Source organism: Polypterus senegalus, chromosome 1, assembly GCF_016835505.1.
Source record: "Polypterus senegalus isolate Bchr_013 chromosome 1, ASM1683550v1, whole genome shotgun sequence".
NCBI lineage: Eukaryota > Metazoa > Chordata > Cladistia > Polypteriformes > Polypteridae > Polypterus > Polypterus senegalus.
In genome coordinates this window covers 206,657,614-206,675,812 of record NC_053154.1, presented here as the reverse complement: position 1 = coordinate 206,675,812, position 18,199 = coordinate 206,657,614, and positions in this window count along the sequence as shown.

Here is an 18,199-nt window from a genome sequence, read left to right as displayed (position 1 = left end):
GATGGATTTCGTCATAGTGTCCAGGACAATTCAGATTTAGGCAAACAGAAGATGGTTAAGCGTTCACTTAACAGGCTTTCTGGAGACATTTCATTTAATTCAAGGTATCCCTGAATTTCATAACAGGTCAAACACAATATACACATATATGTGCAGTCAGACACGTGGGAACAATCTGTCTAACATTTCTTTGTTTATATCTACAATTAACAAGACACCAAGAAACCCTGATGCTAAAAAATCTCACCTCTGGACACAATCATTCCAGTCCTAATATAAGTACACGTGATACACATACAGACAATTATTTATGAGTAGCAAGGGAAAACACATAGCTACAGTTCAGAGCTTTAAAACTCAATTTTAAAGGAAAGAGAAGCGATACAATAATTACTAGAATTTAAATAGGTAGTCCATAGTTTCTCAAATCATTCTGAATTGTTTGTTGTCACTTATTTTCAGATTGGGACTACTATATAAATCAACATCGATCACCACAACTGTTGGTGTCATTACAGGTGTAGTAGCATCATTGGAGAAAAAGCATGTGCGTTCAAGTGCTCAGAATTTTGTTTTCCTCAATTTTTGTGATTCCATTTTCATTATTTCCACAATTAATGTAATATACCAGTAATGGCACACTGCACGATAACGTGCAGTGAATACACTTGATTTGAGTATTCATAGTTGTCATATTTAGCATTCGTTTGCTCAGAGGTTGATGTACTTGCTGCTTCCTGAGCAGCTCTTCTTTTCTCCACCCTAGCGGCCTGCTTCTTCTCTTCTTTTGTCAGCATCTTTTCTTGTTTAAACTGATTAAGTCAGTGTTTTTGTTGCAATTACTTAGTACGTTTTCCTTAATTTTTCACTTAAGCTGGTACTTGAGGCAGATTGAAAACTTAAGAATGATTTAAAATATGAAGAGGTAGGGGAAGTGACGGCAAAGGTGACAGGGAAGAGAATGGTGCCCGTAAACATGTGCCGCACGGTCACCCTGCTGGCCACTTCTGAGAGTTGATTCTACAATAAAATAAAATAAAAATAAAAAGAGGAATAACCTTGGAGGTCAATCATCATCCAGAAAGCGTATAGTAGATGTCACGTAGAATATGTGTACCAAATTTCAGGTCAATAGTTTAAATGGTTTGCATGCTACAGGTGATTTAAAATTCTGGACAGACAAACAGACAGCCACGGTAGGGCTTTAAATAAGATGATAATATTATACACTGCTTAGATTTATTCAAATCTGAATTAATGGTTATGTGTCTGCAATATTTATGACTATTATTATGGTCTGGTTCCTGTTGTGTTATATATCCACAAGCCTGAGAACAAAAGTAGGTATAAAATATAGATGGATAGCTCCCCCTATAAAAAAGCCCATAGTTTATACAAAACCTTTGACAGTGGCAGTGTTTGTGAAGAAAATTCTTTCTTAAATCTGAGAACAGCATTAGAAAACAGACAAATGAAACATCTGTTCATATTCTGAATTTACCTCATATCAGGAAAATCATATTTTATGAACAGTAAAAGTACAGAGTTACAGAATGCCTTATGTTTAGTTACATTCACAACACAAAATAAATCTTTGGTGAAAAGCAGGTCAAGTCAAAAAATGAGCACTGGCTAAGAATGAAAATATTAAGCACTGACATTTTCTGAAGGGTGAAAGACAGTGCAGGGTCACGGGAGTATTAACATTTGACTTATTGAGACAGGTTATGCAATATTTACAAGCCTAGTGTTGAACGAGAAAATTAAGGTTACGTTTAGGGTAAAAAAAGATAGGAAAAATCATTTGATCTCATGCAAATAATGGAATAGTAGTAAAGAGGAAGACTGGAAAAGCAAAGATTAATAATCCTTTATCTGAATAATAATTAAAAGCTAAACTTAGCATTTCATCAGATGTATTACAGCTCTCCAGAGGAAGAACAAAAGAAATGAGACTTTTGGAATTAAAAGGTTTTTGAAGAAAATAATATTAAGTAAAAAAAAAATGCTAAAAATGAAGTAAATCAATATGTCTCATATCATCATTAGATATTCAAAGTACTGTAGCAGGACATAAGGAGATGGCCTACAGCTATTCATAATGGAGGAACATCATTATAGACCATACATCCATGGATTTTCTTAACTCATCCCTTTGTCTGTTTTTAAATTAAAAGGCACCTACTGCAATTGCCATACCTAATTGTCTGTCCACAACTTGGCTCTTAGTGGAATTTGTCATGACAGTTACATTTTTGTTAACATATTTTGAATTAGTGAAATTTCAAAAGTTCCCATTAGTAATAGGGCATTGTACCATGTTGTTCATTATGGATGCATGAGAAGTCAAGCAAAATTATAAATTTATTTAGCTTATTGAACAGATTACAATAAAGCAAACTTTCAAAGCAGCTAAGGATCCTTCTTGCCTGAAGAAGATGCCTTAGCTGCCTCAAAAGCTGGCATATTGCAATCTGTTCCATTAGCCAATAAAAGTTGTCATTTTACTTGACTCCCATTGAAATGCTAATTCACATACCCATCTATCTTAAAATAGAGAAACATTCTTTGCATCTTCAATTATGGATAAGTTTCCTGTTTCAAATATATCTTCAGAGAGGCCACTTTAACTTGTATATTTTTTGTAGTTTCCCATTTTACTTGATTAATGGCCAATTCTGGCAGCAAAACAGTTGAACACTCAGTCGTGTGCTCCATACCGGCATGTGCAAACCTCAGTCACAGCAGCTCACTTTCCTGGGTTGTTGTAATCATAATGGGTAAATCACAAAATAATTGTGAGCATAAAAGTAAAAAATACAGGCAGCTTAACTTATGTGTCAATGAATTCAAGAGGAGACAAGCTGCCTGATCATGGCTGAAAGACACTTGTGCATACAGTACCTATATGTGTACTAAGGAATTCCATTACACTTAAAAATAATCTCACAGCTGCATCATTTGAAGACTATAATGATTCAGCAATTCTCTGAGTCTGGAATTTATCAGCAAAGCACCACAATGATCTGCTATTCATCAAGGTCAGATGCAGCAAATAATATTAGCTAGAAACTTCAACACAGATTTCCATCGGGCATTTCTTTGAAAAAAGGTTTAAGACATTTCAACAACAACAACATTTATTTATATAGCACATTTTCATACAAAAATTAGCTCAAAGTGCTTTACATAATGAAGAATAGAAAAATAAAAGACACAGTAAGAAAAATACAATAAGTCAACATTAATTAACATAGAATAAGAGTAAGGTCCAATGGCCAGGGTGGACAGAAAAAGCAATAAAAAAAAACTCCAGACGGCTGGAGAAAAAAATAAAATCTGTAGGGATTCCAGACCATTAGACTGCCCAGTCCCCTCTGGGCATTCTACCTAACATAAATGAAACAGTCCTCTTTTTGATTTAGGGATCTCACGGAAGGACTTGATGATGATGGTCACGTAGACTTCTGCCTTTTAATCCATCCATCATTGTTGGAGCATCATGATGCTTTGAGTAGGTTGTGGTGGTGCAGGCCGCCAACCAGTCATAGAACATCCATATCTAATAACTAACAATATTACATGAATTTTTTCATCACTTGAGTTAGAATCTAGTACCTATGAAATCTATTAATGCCACCACTAGCCTATTTGGGCTCCATTTTTGACTACAAGATATTGTATAATGGTATTGAAATCATTTTTATATACTAATGTATGTGATTTCATTCTGTTATAACTGTTTTTTAACATTGCTCACTGTTACAAAAACATTTAATAAACAAAATAATAATCTCTTTGATGAAGTGACTTGAAAAGTTTAAAACTTTCAAAACAGTTAAGTCTCAGAGTGCACCTAAATGCTTTGTCATGCCTACACTTTCTATCATTTCCATGTAAAACTTTTTAATCCATTTCAGGGTCACCAGGAGGTAGAAACCACAACACCTTTAGGTACAATGAAGGAACTAACTCGAGATGATCATGGGGCTGCAGACAATTAAAGATGAAATCAGTTGGAGATTTTTAGCTTTTCAGACAAGTTACTTTGGTATCTGAAAATTGTTTTGTTTGTACTTTTTACTTGTTCACCTTCATAAAAGGATAAATGTCTGAGTATCTGTGTGTCTGTCTGGTTGCTGTGTGTCTTAATTCCAACAGATGGCACATCAAAAACATTTGTAATAATAAAATGCATTACATTTATTATTCCAACAGATGGCACATAACAAGCATTAATACTCATCTTACGAATCCCATACCAAATGGCATTTAACAGAGACATATGCATTGCATTTCTAATTCCAACAGATGTTACCTCAAAAACATTTGCATTAATACACTTTATTACTACAAATGTTTGTGTACGCCATCTGTTGAAATGACAAATGCAAAGCATTTTATTACTACATGCATTACCAAGTTCATTCCTCTTTTCCACCACCCTCACTTATTGACTGCATTTCTGAAATTAAATCCTGGTTCTCTTCAAATTTTCTTAAATTAAACAGTGACAAAACTGAGGTTCTCCTCATTGGTTCAAAATCATCATTATCCAAAATCAATAATCTTTCTTTTATTATTGATAACTCTGTTGTTTCCCCATCATCTCAGGTCAAGAGTCTGGGTGTCATCCTCGACAGTACTCTATCTTTCCAATGTCACATTAATAACATCACCCGGTCTGCTTACTTTCACTTACGTAATATTAATCGCATTCGCCCCTCCCTCACTCCTCACACTACTGCCATTCTTGTTCATAGTCTTGTCACTTCTCGGCTGGACTACTGCAATTCACTCCTCTTTGGTCTCCCTAATAAATCTCTTCATAAGCTTCAGTTAGTCCAGAATTCTGCAGCACGTATAATCACTGGAATCCCATCTTTTCACCATATTACTCCGGTCTTGCAGCAGCTTCATTGGCTCCCGATCAAGTTCCGTATTGATTTTAAGATTCTGCTACTAACTTTTAAGGCCATCCATAACCTCGCACCTCCTTATCTGTCTGACCGTCTACATGTTGCCATTCCCTCCCGTAACCTTAGATCCTCTTCCTCCACCCATCTGACCGTTCCTCCCGCCCGTCTAACCACCATGGGGAGCAGAGCTTTCAGCCGTTCTGCTCCCAAGCACTGGAACTCATTACCTACTGTTGCCCTCTCCAGGGTTTATTCCTGCTTTTCACCCTATGCAAGCTGGCGCATGCTCCAGAGATCCTGGTCTAGATTAAGCAGGTTAGAAAATGACATGACTATACTGAAAGCTAGTGTTAGCAGCAATGGCTGAGGGGCAATTCATTGGGACAGTGTGACAATGATGTAATCGATATGACTATTCATCTTCCTTAGTGATATATTTATTCCAGGAAAAATAAGCCAAAACTTTTTTTCAACAAGAAAAAAATGTATTATGTGTAACAAAAACATGTAAATACCAACACTTGAACATAAATAAGGTAGAAGAGATTTGTCTAGTGTCCACTGCTGTACTGATGTAGATTTAGTACACGTCCTTCATGTGACATGTTTTGAGGTGATCACCAATGCACAAGTCTGATGTAGTAATCAGGACAATAGAAGAATGTTTCTTTGCACACTTTTCTTTCATTTTCTGTGTGTTGCTTGCACATGAGATGGTTTAATGTCAGTGTCTGAACTGCATGATTGACATACCGCTTGTGTTATCGCAGGCTACCACAACTACCTAAACCCCTGACACGAACATTAACATTTGCTGCATTGTGAACAGTGCTTAGGGGGTTAATATCTTGCTTGTTGTTGATCGCAATTCTTTTGCCTTTTGTCATGTAGCTACTGTCGCACCACATTGACCAAATTCACCAGGCAGTGTTGTATCATGTCTCAGTTTCCCGTTCCATGGCAGTCTATTGACCAATTCACATCTTCATCACTATCTCTCGATTGGAGTAATAGTTCAGTTTCAGTTCATTCTAAAACTCCTTCTACAGCTTTTTGTTTGCCACTGAGTTTTTGTGTTTAAGGCTCCACCCCACACATGAATATTAATGAGTTACTCTGGAGTTACCGTAAAGTGGCAGAAAGCACAGATATATATATATTTTTTTGTTTTGCAGCATGATGTTATTTCATTCACTAGGTGGCAGAAATATACTGTCCCGAGAGTTACTCAGGCTTAACACTATAAAGTGTAACAGGACATGTCACCCAGAGTCTAACTCAGGTTTAAGTTTAGTTACATAGAATTCCAACATTGAGTCATGCTTAGGGTTAACACCAATGAGGTTAGGAGTTGCCCATTTAAGTTCTAATTTATCAAAGATAGCAAAATACCTGCGCTTCGCAGCGAAGAAGTAGTGTGTCAAAGAAATTATGAAAAAGAAAAGGAAACATTTTAAAAATCACGTAACAGGATTGTCAATGTAATTGTTTTGTCACTGTTATGAGTGTTGCTGTCATCAAGGATTTGATTATCATTATTTCTTTTAATCAGGTTCACATTTGGAGGATGTGTTGTGTTCAAGTTACATTCCGTGTTTGTCAACCGTTGTAAAGATAACAGATTTCATTCATCGAATTGTTCACTACCCATATCGCTACTCATGAATCTAAGATGTTCAACAGGCATTCCTGGTATTAAGTTGTGGATTTGCCTGTGAATATTTATCAGCAACGTGTCTATGAACGTAATTTAAACTTAAGCTTTACACCTTGCTTTCCTATTGAAATGTCTACAAAGGCTTGTTCAGCGTCAGAGGGTTGTTCCTTTCCTACTGCATCAATAAAAGCTTGTCTTCCTCTTTATCTGAGACATCACACACTGCATGCATGGATTTACCTTTCCCAGTCCTGCAAACTTTAGTGGTTCAATTTACCACATTTTTTACACTGTCTTCCTTTAGCTGGACATTGACTTTTTCCACCATGTGCTTTGTTTCTGCAGTAGCTGCACTTATGACTATGCTTGTATGCGTCACTCGCTTCATATTCTTTTGCTGCCTTCTCAATTGTGTAATGCGTTTTTTTGTTCAGCGCTCTTTGGAGCTCTTCCTTTTACTCTGCGTACTGCGTTCACAGTCAGTTCACGTGAGCCGCTCGGAGTACATGCATCAAAGGTTCTCAGGTGTGCTTGTGCTATCTCGTGCGATCTTGCAATGTCCACGGCTTTATTTAATGTTAGCTCAGACCTGGCACTTAAAAGTTTCTGTTGCACTTTCGCTGAGTTTGTGCCAAACACTATTCTATCCCTGACCATCTCATCTTCGTTTGCATAAGCACAGTCCTTCACCAGCTATTTTAACTCAAAGTGATCAAAAGTCTCATTTATACCCTGCGTCTTCTTATTAAACTTGTATCTCGTGAATATCGTATTCATCTTAGGCATGACAAATGCCTCAAAACAGTCATAATAAGTTATCAGTACCTTTGCTTCCTCCTGGGTGAGAGTCCATGTGTTAAAAATGTCTCTTCCTTTTTCCCCAGTCCACAGGAGCAGGTAGCTGCATTTCTCACTCTCATCTTTGCCTTTTAGCAGGCCAGAAAACATCAGCTCCACATGCTGTCGGAACTTTTTCCATTCTCCTTGGAGGTTAAGAGAATCCCAGTCAATTCGTGGCGAGGGAACTCAAACAAAATCCATGACTGTCCTCTATTCTGACACCATGTCTTGTTTTCACAAATTGTAAAAAATGAAATGATGACGAGACTTTCTTTTAAAGTATGCAGGGGAACTTTATTTATTACAGCTCTTACATTCACAGCATCCGTGCTCTAAATTAACTTCCATAATAGTAACCATGAGGTCCCTTTTTCTGGTGCCTTCCTGATGACATTGGTGCCTAAACCATGCCTGATAATATTACATTTCAATGACATATAAATATTACAGTGATCACCTCAATAGACATCTCACCACCCAAATCGCTACTTGTGAATCTAAGATGTTTAACAGGCATTCACGGTATTAACTTTTTGATTTGCCTGAGAATATTTAGCGGCAGCATATCTATTAGATATATATTTGTTAAGCATCTTAATTTAGTAGGTTGTTTGTTCTGTAAGTGCTTTGTGCCCTCCGCCACCATAATCTATCGTCTATGCGGGAGGAACGAAAACTTTAGAGTCATTAAAAATTGGATTTGATCTCCATGTTTTAGGGTCCCCTGATGCCGAAAACATTGATATCTAGGTGTGTCTGTCTGTGTGTGTGTGCATGTGTGTTACAATTTCTTGAGACCAAAAACAGCTGGATGGAAAAATAACAAGCTCGAGACTTAAGTCTGTTATGAGATGATAATGTGCTGATTATTTTTCGAGCCAAATCAAAACCAGCCAAATCTTTAACTTTTTGTAAATTATAAGCTTCACTCCTTTTGATATGTAGGACAAAGAGCCTGCTGCTTGAGTTTTTGAGAGCAAGGCCTAATAAATATCTGTGAAGCCTACTTGGTGTTATGCTAGACTCACTAGCAAAGAATAATTAATGATAATGAAAAAACACATAGTCAGGAGCCAAAATAAAAGTCTAAACTGGGAGGTCAATCAACACCTACTAAAGACAAGAGACAAAGTCTTGGTCAAAAAACTAAGCACAAGTCAGGCCAGGAACTATTGAAAAAGGTTTTTTTTATCTGCAAATTTATGTTTTGAAAGAAGATCTTTTATATAACCTGCTGCTTCATTATTGAGCATTTACCACCTCTGAAAGCACACCACTTACAACATGGATCCATCCATCCATTTTCTAACCCGCTGAATCCGAACACAGGGTCACGGGGGTCTGCTGGAGCCAATCCCAGGATCACTGTCCTAATTATGGGAGCCATGAAACGGTGATACCTGTAAAGAACAAAAATGGCTGGTCTAGAAAACTCCCCATAACATATGAACAGGTGATTTATGCTAGGAAATGATGCAGGATTTACTGAAAAACAAATTCTTAACAGGCAGGTCTGAAAGTAGGGGCCTATTTTTTTTAATACAGGGAGATTCACTCTGGAAGAGGCCCCAAATATTCTGTTGTAACTTCTATTAGGATGAAGCAAAATGAACCAAAAAAATATGCTATACAGTAATCCCTCGCTATATCGCGATTCGACTTTCGCGGCTTCACTCTATCGCGGATTTTAAATGTAAGCATATCTAAATATATATCACGGATTTATCGCTGGTTCGCGGATTTCTGCGGACAATGGGTCTTTTAATTTAGGGTTCTTGCTTCCTCAGTTTGTTTGCCCAGTTGATTTCATACAAGGGACGCTATTGGCAGATGGCTTAGAAGCTACCCAATCAGTGCATGTATTACATATTAACTAAAACTCCTCAATGCTATAAGATAGGCTTTCCGTGCGGTGCTCGATTGTTTGCTTGTCTCTGCCTCTCTCTCACCTTCTATGACATTCTCTGCGCCTGACGGAGGGGCTGTGAGCAGAGGTGCTGTTTGCCTAGTGGATACGAACGCACTTCTAAGAAATGCCGGCCGGTTTATCGCGGTGCTTCCAAAAACACACTTATTGATTTTTTGATTGTTTGCTTTAATCTCGCTCTCTCTCTTTGACGTTCTCTGCGCCTGACGAGGAGATGTGAGCAGAGGGGCTGTTTGCTTAGAAGATACTGACGATCCTCAAAAAAATGCCGGGCAAACTTAAAAGCACACTTATTGATTTTTTGATTATTTGCTTTTCTTTGCGAGCGATCTCTCTCTCTCTGAAATTCTCTGCTCCTGAAGAGAAGATCTATTTGCATTCTTTTAATTGTGAGAAAGAACTGTCATCTCTGTCTTGTCATGGAGCACAGTTTAAACTTTTGACTAAAATGTGTTATTTCATGTCTAAAGGGCTCTAATAATGTTAACAGTGTGGGAGAGTTTCTAAGGACTTAAAATATATAAAAATAACCATATAAACATATGGTTTCTACTTCGCGGAATGCAACCCCTGCGATCGAGGAGGGATTACTGTATACCTTGACATACGTGTAATCGATTGCATTACATGCGATTCTGGAAGTGGTTTTCGTTTTTCTGCCAGACACATTTTGACACAGGCACTCCATGTTCCTGAACGTATTGGCAAGCGTCTTGTGGGGAAAAGCAGAAATTTCACTTTGGTGTTTTCCTTTAAAATTTTCACAGTGTGAGGCTTGTTCTGATGACTTTTCCTTTGAGCATACCCCAAAGGAAAGGTTTGGTTGTGTGTGTCAGATCCGGCTACTGTGGTGGCCAAAGCTCCTTTGAAATTACCCTGTTGCTGAAGAAGGACTCAATTTCTTCCATGCCCCTTGCCTATGTGTGACACGTTGCTCCATCTTGCTGGAAGTAACCTTCCATTAACTCACGATCATCCAGTTGATTCTGACATTACTTAAACGAACTGGTGACCTGATAGGTTTGCACCATGAAGACACGCTGCTCAATAATGTACAGCATCATCCTGATGAGAAGTCGAGTGACTGAGTGAAGGGATACGGGCGGTATGCACCCAGAAGTTGCAAACAGAGGTTAAACATCGAAGTGGCTGTCCGGCACCTTCCTCATCACTCTGACGCAGGTGCATCCTGGATTGTTCGAAGCTCCATATACTGAGGAGCACATTGCATGTTTCTTTCAGATTGCTTCGTCCTAGTGAGAGTTATTACAGAATATTCAGGGCCTCTTTTGAGTGAATCTCCTTGTATAAGGCCTAGTTTGGGAGGTGAAGCCTCTTTTCAGTTTTGTCAGCTGTGATGGATGTCCGGCAAGAGTTGCCGGCCCTCAACCCCAGGCCGCCAGGAGGAGCTCTCCCGACAGCATGGACGTGCCCCGAGTTCCAGCAGGGCCTCATGGACTTTGTAGTTTTTACACACAGCCCTGCTGGATACCTTGGGGACCACAAGGAGTTGCTATAGGAGTCTACGAGCCTCGCTATGTGCCTTATAACCTGGAAGTGCGTCCTGGTCACGTGAATGGGAGGAATGACGTACTTCCAGGTTGAAGAAAAGAGAAGTTTTAACTGACTCGGAAGTGATAGAAAGTCACGTGGACTGAGGGACAAACACTTCTGGGTCAAGGAGTATAAAGGACTATGGGAAATCCCAGACGGACGAGCTGAGTTGGGAGGCAGGGTGGCTAAGCGTCTGGGAGTGGAGGATTGGTTTATTAATTATTGTATTGTTTATTGAGAATTGTGGAGAGGAGCGTGCTTTGTGCACGTTATTATTATAATAAATATCATTATTGGACTTTTACCTGGTGTCTGACGTATAGTCTGAGGGTACAAGGGTGCGAGCGAGCCTGAATCTGTCACAATTGGCGTAGCCGGCAGGATTCTCTGGCCGTCAGTTTGGCAGAGGACCTGAATTAAAAAAATTTATTGTGGACAGAATACCCCGGGAAGACAGCGTCACGACACACACGGGAAAAATCGCCAGAAACCTCACCTTTATCAAGTCCGTCATGGGAAAGAAGAAGACAAAGCAGAGCGCCAGCAACAGCGGAGGTCTAGCGCTCGGCATTGCCTGCGCTCAAGAGGAGCTATGGAGCGGCTACGCATTTCGGGAGAGATTTCCGGAGGAGGACTTCTCCGACGAGGTATGTACGGGGAATGTACTGAATAATCTTTTTAAATTAACACATGATGTCCCATGTACATACCTCCCAGATGTCCATCCGAAGGCTCTGTGGGAGGCAGAAGACAGGCGATGGCGCGCTCTCATTCAGGCAAACGAGTAACCCGAAGGACTTCCGCATTACGGGTGCCGGCGAGGGATACGTGACCTACCACAAGGGATTCCAGGAAGGTGACGTTCCGTATCCAGCTGTTTGTGGCTTCGCCCAAGAAAAGACGGACTTGAGTTTTTCGAAAGGGAAAGGGGAGGCAATCTAAGTACCGCTCTCCCTACAAAAAGGTAAGGAGGTCCGGGAAATGACTGATCGGTCCGTTGATAAATTGATACAGACGGATCGCAGTCAGCCAAAAGCGGCACCGCGGTCCTCCGAAAAGAACTCCAAATCCCAGGCTCCCTTGCGGGACCTGTCTGAGCACGTGCCAGGAGCGGCCGTGTTTATTGGCTCCCACCTGGAGGGTAAGGCTAATGATGGCTCGAGCATGCCTCCGGGTGAATTAAGTAAATTTTTGGACGTGCACGAGCTGGAAAAGTTGCTTCAGCCCATGTACAAATTTTTACAGGTGGTGGAGACAATAAAGAAGATCTCTGGGGATCTGGGAGCAGCGGCCGAAGCGCCTTTAAGGAGGGTGGATGAATTCCTACGGCGATTTGGTCAGGAGTCTCCCATCATGATTGATTTGGCGGTACAGGTGAGTTTTACCGGTACCGTACAGAATAAGGGGACACAGAGTGACACAGGACTGCGGTTAATTAGTAGCGGGTGCCAAGTCACTACTAGCCCTACAAGTGAATGTGTGGTGATGACAGAAGGGGCGTTGGAAGCACCGATCGTACCAGAGCAGCTGAAAAGTGCTGTCTCTCGGAGCGATGCGGTGCTGAAGACGCCGCCTCTGGTTATTTTAAAGTCAACGGGCATGCAAACAGCAAAGAGGCTCTCTTATACCAATAGAGACTCAAGCTGTCGCGCCCAGCAGGGGATCCCGAAATACACCGTGACTAAGCAGGGCGGAGAGCAGCAAGGCGGCCAGTACACCTCCCGTGGCGGAGAAAAGGGTGGAGCTGACGGAGTTCCCACGGTGTTTTCAGTATCGCGGAGGACTACTACCAGGAGGGCAACGTCGGTGCTACAATTGTCGTCGGCGGGGACACGTGTGGCGAAGCTGTCCTCAGAGGACAGGAAATCGGTGGGACAGAAGATCAACCATTTCCCCAAGGTTCTCTGCGGAACATGGACAACATAGCCAAGGTCCGACTGACGTGTTCTCCTGGAGGAGGACATCCCTCGCGGGGCTGGACACTCCGCCCCAGTTGGCTTCACTAAGGGGGGGTAACTGTGATGGATGTCCGGCAAGAGTTGCCGGCCCTCAACCCCAGGCCGCCAGGAGGAGCTCTCCTGACAGCATGGACGTGCCCCGAGTTCCAGCAGGGCCTCATGGACTTTGTAGTTTTTACACACAGCCCTGTCTACGAGCCTCGCTATGTGCCTTATAACCTGGAAGTGCGTCCTGGTCACGTGAATGGGAGGAATGACGTACTTCCAGGTTGAAGAAAAGAGAAGTTTTAACTGACCCGGAAGTGATAGAAAGTCACGTGGACTGAGGGACAAACACTTCTGGGTCAAGGAGTATAAAGGACTATGGGAAATCCCAGACGGACGAGCTGAGTTGGGAGGCAGGGTGGCTAAGCGTCTGGGAGTGGAGGATTGGTTTATTAATTATTGTATTGTTTATTGAGAATTGTGAAGAGGAGCGTGCTTTGTGCACTTTATTATTATAATAAATATCATTATTGGACTTTTACCTGGTGTCTGACGTATAGTCTGAGGGTGCAAGAGTGCGAGCGAGCCTGAATCTGTCACACAGCTTAGCAACTTTTAACATCACCCAGTTGAGTAAGTTTGCACGTTCCAAAGGATTAATATTAATCCACAGAAACACTACCACCAGTTTCCTTTTCCATGTACTGTAACTTAGAAGCTCTACTCACTTCATTCTTGCTTTGGCCGTTAAATTTTTCAGACGTGTCTATAATTTTTGCTATCATTTTCCAGAAACATTTATAATGTAACAGACTAAGTCACATGCACACACAATAATTCCCACATCATACCATTGCATTACCACAGCGATATGTGTGGGAGAGTATTTGGTGCTTGAGCAAAATTTTTTTTCGGATGGTGGGTGGGTGAGCAATCCACTCCACTAAATAGTTACAGTAACCAGAACCTCTATAATAGTGAGGCCCAGTCTTGCTCTGCTTATGATATTTTCAGTTTGCTCTCTTGAATAATCTTTTCCTTGTTTGCTTTTGTTGATAAAAGTACTATTTTTCTTAAATGTTTTGACTTTCATACCCAATTAGAGGTGTACTGCCAATGAGAACAGATAGGAATACCCTGCAAATTCTGGCTAAACATATAACAAAATGATTTTTTTTACCTGGACCACCACCTTGAACAGGAATAGAAGGTTCAGAAAATGAATGGTTGGATGGGTAGTATATTTATGAGCATGCATGGGCTGCAATGCATCCTGGCTCAGCAAGCAAGACTGTTGGCTAATGGTGTTTGGGATCCCTCTGAATATTCTCATTGATCTCCTGTATGTCCCTCTGTGGTTGTCTCTGCATTTCAGTGCTGACGTATGAAAGGATTTGCATGTCTGTGCATGTGTATCTCAGGCCTTATGTGCACATGGAATGCGTGTGTATACATCTGTGCCTGCGTGGACACGTGTGTGTGTGTGTGTGCGTCTGTGTCAATGCTCCAGCTGCATCAAGTCTGAATTACACAATGCATAATAAGTAAGATTTCAGCTACTGAACAATATGAAAAGATATTGTCGTATTAGAAGGGTTCTGAGAAAAAGATACAAGATTAAACCCTGGATCTGATGAACTGGATTACTGAGCTAAGACTCATGGAAATAACCCTCCACGACACTGGGAGAAGGAGGTTAAGAGGAGGCTTAATACAATATTTCATTTTTTTTTATTTTGAATCATAGGAACAAGGTTAACTGTACGTTTTGTCCTTCAAAGAGGTTCACTGAATAAGTACGAACAGTGGGAGAGCTGAATGTGCAGGGTATATAAAAAGCCGCACTCTGAGTGCTGTTCCAAAATGCAGCATTATTCTGGAACCCAATAAAATTAGACTTTTGTCCATTGATTAGTGAAGCATGAATACATTTAAAAAGGGGATATAGTCAAAGCTTGATGGTGTGTCCTCAATGAACTCTATCTTTGGTTCAAAATTACAGCCATAATGGAAAGCTGCAAAAATATTCTTGACAGTTTATTGACCTTTATTTTCCACAGTGCAATTTTCCTTTCCTTGTCTAAAAATTTTGTTTTGTTTGCAAACCTTTCTGAAAACATGTTTTCATTTTTGTCATTTTGGGTCATCGAGTGGGCCAAAATGGCAAATTTAAAATTATATGTACAGGACAACAAAATGTGCAGAAAGACAAGTGGAGTGAATACTTTCTGAATCCACTGTAACTCCTGTTTGCAACATTTTCCTTATGTCTCCACATCGCCTTGAAATTTTTTTGATTCATTTACTTAGGCAGAAGCAAGATTTAAATGAAGGAAATATTTAAAAAACAATGCAGCGTGTAAAGATAAGGAATAATTCATTAAATATTCACATTGTTGGCCAAGATGTCTGTCTGTCAATCTGAATGCAGTGTGGTGGTAGCTTATTTGATGATCTATTTGGTGATTGTAGCCTTAAATCATTCCAAAATTTTCAATCTCCCTTTGACTTTCATTCTTTGTTCTTTTTCTGCTATCTGCAACTTTACTCGGGACTGAAGATCAATGGCATCTCGCTTACCTCTCCTTTACCCTACCTTCCATTTTCTTCCCTTCTAACTTGTTCTCTCCTCTCAGAAAGCTGATCTAAGTTTTTTTGTACTTCTTGTTATATGAGGTCTCCTATAAATCCCCATTCCTCATGTGTTGGTGGTTCAAGACTGTATATTACTCTCTACTCTTTGCTGGAATAGATTTTTAAAAAATAATACAATTCTCATCAAGAGACCCCAACAATCATTTTATTCAGCTTAAAAGTTTGCAAATATTATATCTTAACCATTGAAAGCCACATACATCTCATTCCCTTTGTCACTTCTGCCCCCATGATGTCCCAGAGACATTTATGAATATGTATTGCCTTTGCCCACCTGTTATGACTTTTTGGTCTCTAATCCCAAGCTCACTCTCTTTAATTCTTATATTTCTAGACCTTTCAGGCCTTCCTGTGTAAGTTATAAGTTTGGGCACATGTTCCCTGATCTGGTCAACCTGAAGAACTTGCTGTCTTTTATTTATAATCTGATTCTGTAGTTATCTGTATTGTGAATTAATGGGACATTCGGTGATTCATTTAGCAAAGTAGATTCTCCTGCTTATAGGGTGTAATTGCCTGAGTAATTCAAAAAAATTCTACTGAAATATTTGGGGAATCAACCGGGCCACCCCAACTATATTTTGCTACAAAGAAAAACAAGTGCCTCAAGGCACCACATAAACAAAATAAAAATAGGTCTCTAGCAGCTCAGAAAAGAAGTTTGGAACAGGTCAAGTTGAGAGCTACATGCTGAAGCAAGCTTGGGTCCAAATGCCACGACTCTGTTTTTATAAGGCTCCAACAGGTAGGGATTAGGACTTTTTCGGAGTGCATCATATGCCCTTGTTAGGCACCTTCTCGGAGCTGTGGATGGACTAGACAATAGAGCTGCAGTGCCCCCTTTTGTCCTGGAGTGGCAATACAAGCCTTGATTGAGTCATGGAGGGAATTTAGGTGCCCATATATGACGAAAGTTAAAATGTTTAAGGACATAGGACAGGTGTGGGAGGTTGGTAGGTGGGAACCATTTGGGTTTAATTCACATATTGATTGTTTCCTGTTCTGGCATTTGGATTACCTTTTCACTTTATCACTAAAATATAATAACAAACAATTCTGTCTTCCACAGATGACACAGTCACTGCTAGAGTAGTTATATATAAAATATTTAAAATGCCTTTATGGATTGAGGTTGATTTATTCCAAACCTAGTTTTATTAAACTTAACTTCCTTGCATGGAATGTTATTTGATTTTAATAAAATGATAAAAATATTTAAAATGCAACTGTCTCTGAACCCTAAAACTAAGGGGAGCCATTTAATGGTATATTTCTCAAATACATCCTGTTTTCTTTTTATGTGCCAAGTTTACATTTAATTTTGTTTATGACAGTTCAGAGGTTAATGCATTATTTTGTCTCACCATACAATTACAGAGAAATACCAAATGTCTTGCTTTAAATGAACAGTCAATGGCTAGTGCAACTAAAGTGAATAAGGAAATGAGATATTATGGTACAAAGTGATGACTAAGAAGGTTAAGGTGTTTTCTTTCTACGGTTCATTGTTTTTAGAGTTTTGAAGGTAAAAGCATATGTTAGTCACCTTTTATATTGGTGCAAACTTTAAATAAATGCCCAAGCAATTAAATTTTTGCATAGCAGAAATTGAATGATTTATCTGTTTCATTATGTCACATCCTCTTATAATAAGTAGGTGCTCAGGACCGTGGAGTCAAAATTTCACATTTTTGGCTCTAGCAGAAGCCAGTTTGTCCATCAAAGGGATGGAGAACAGTATATGAATGAGTGTCTGCTGGCAACAGTGAAGCATGATGGAGGTTCTCTGGATGTTTGGAGCTGCATTTCCACAAATACAGTTGGTAAATTGGTCAACCTTGATGCTCCTCTCACTGTTAACATTTCTATCTATCATGCAGTACCATCAGGGGGTCATCTCATTGGTCCCAACCTTATTGTGCAGCATGACAATGACCACCCATACACTGCCAGAATGATACAAAAACTATCTGCAGTGTAAACAGGAGCAGGGAATCCTACAACAGATGGTGTGGTCCTCACAGAATCCTGATCTCAATGTGATTGAGCCAGTCTGGGATTACCTGCAAAGATAGAAGCAAGTAAATCAACCAAAAGATTGCAGTGAGATTACCTTTCAGAAACTATATGCAAGTGGACCCAAAATATTGATTCCATTATATTTTTCCTGTTTATTGCACTATCAAGAAAGTTTATTGATTTATAACAAACATCAATGGCATTTTTTTGAAAGCATTCCTGCTTTACAGCATTTTTTCACAAGTGCTTAAGACTTTTGGCACAGTGTCATATACTGTAACTTCATATTGGGTATCAAATACATTTCCTTTGTGTACTTAACTCCTATATGTACCGAGGATACAAGTAGTCTTAGTGTACAAATGTGACCCCTGGATGTTTGACTTTTTGGGGACCCTCAATCTCTCCTATCTAGAAGTGACAAGGAGCTTAGGTAGACTTTGGCTTATGAAAAAAGGAAGAGAGGTAGGAGATCAGACAGCAGCTGCAGCAAGTCTGAATTCAGGAAAGGAATATTCAATTAAGTTACAACAGAAAGAGACAAGCTTTGTCTGGGATTGTGGATTAAATTGACATTGGTCACATCTGGATTATTTTTATGCAGAAGAACATCTGGAGCTGTATATCTTGAATCGAAGGTTAATCAGCCCTGCGACACAACAAACTGGTAAGCCGAAAGCTTTCT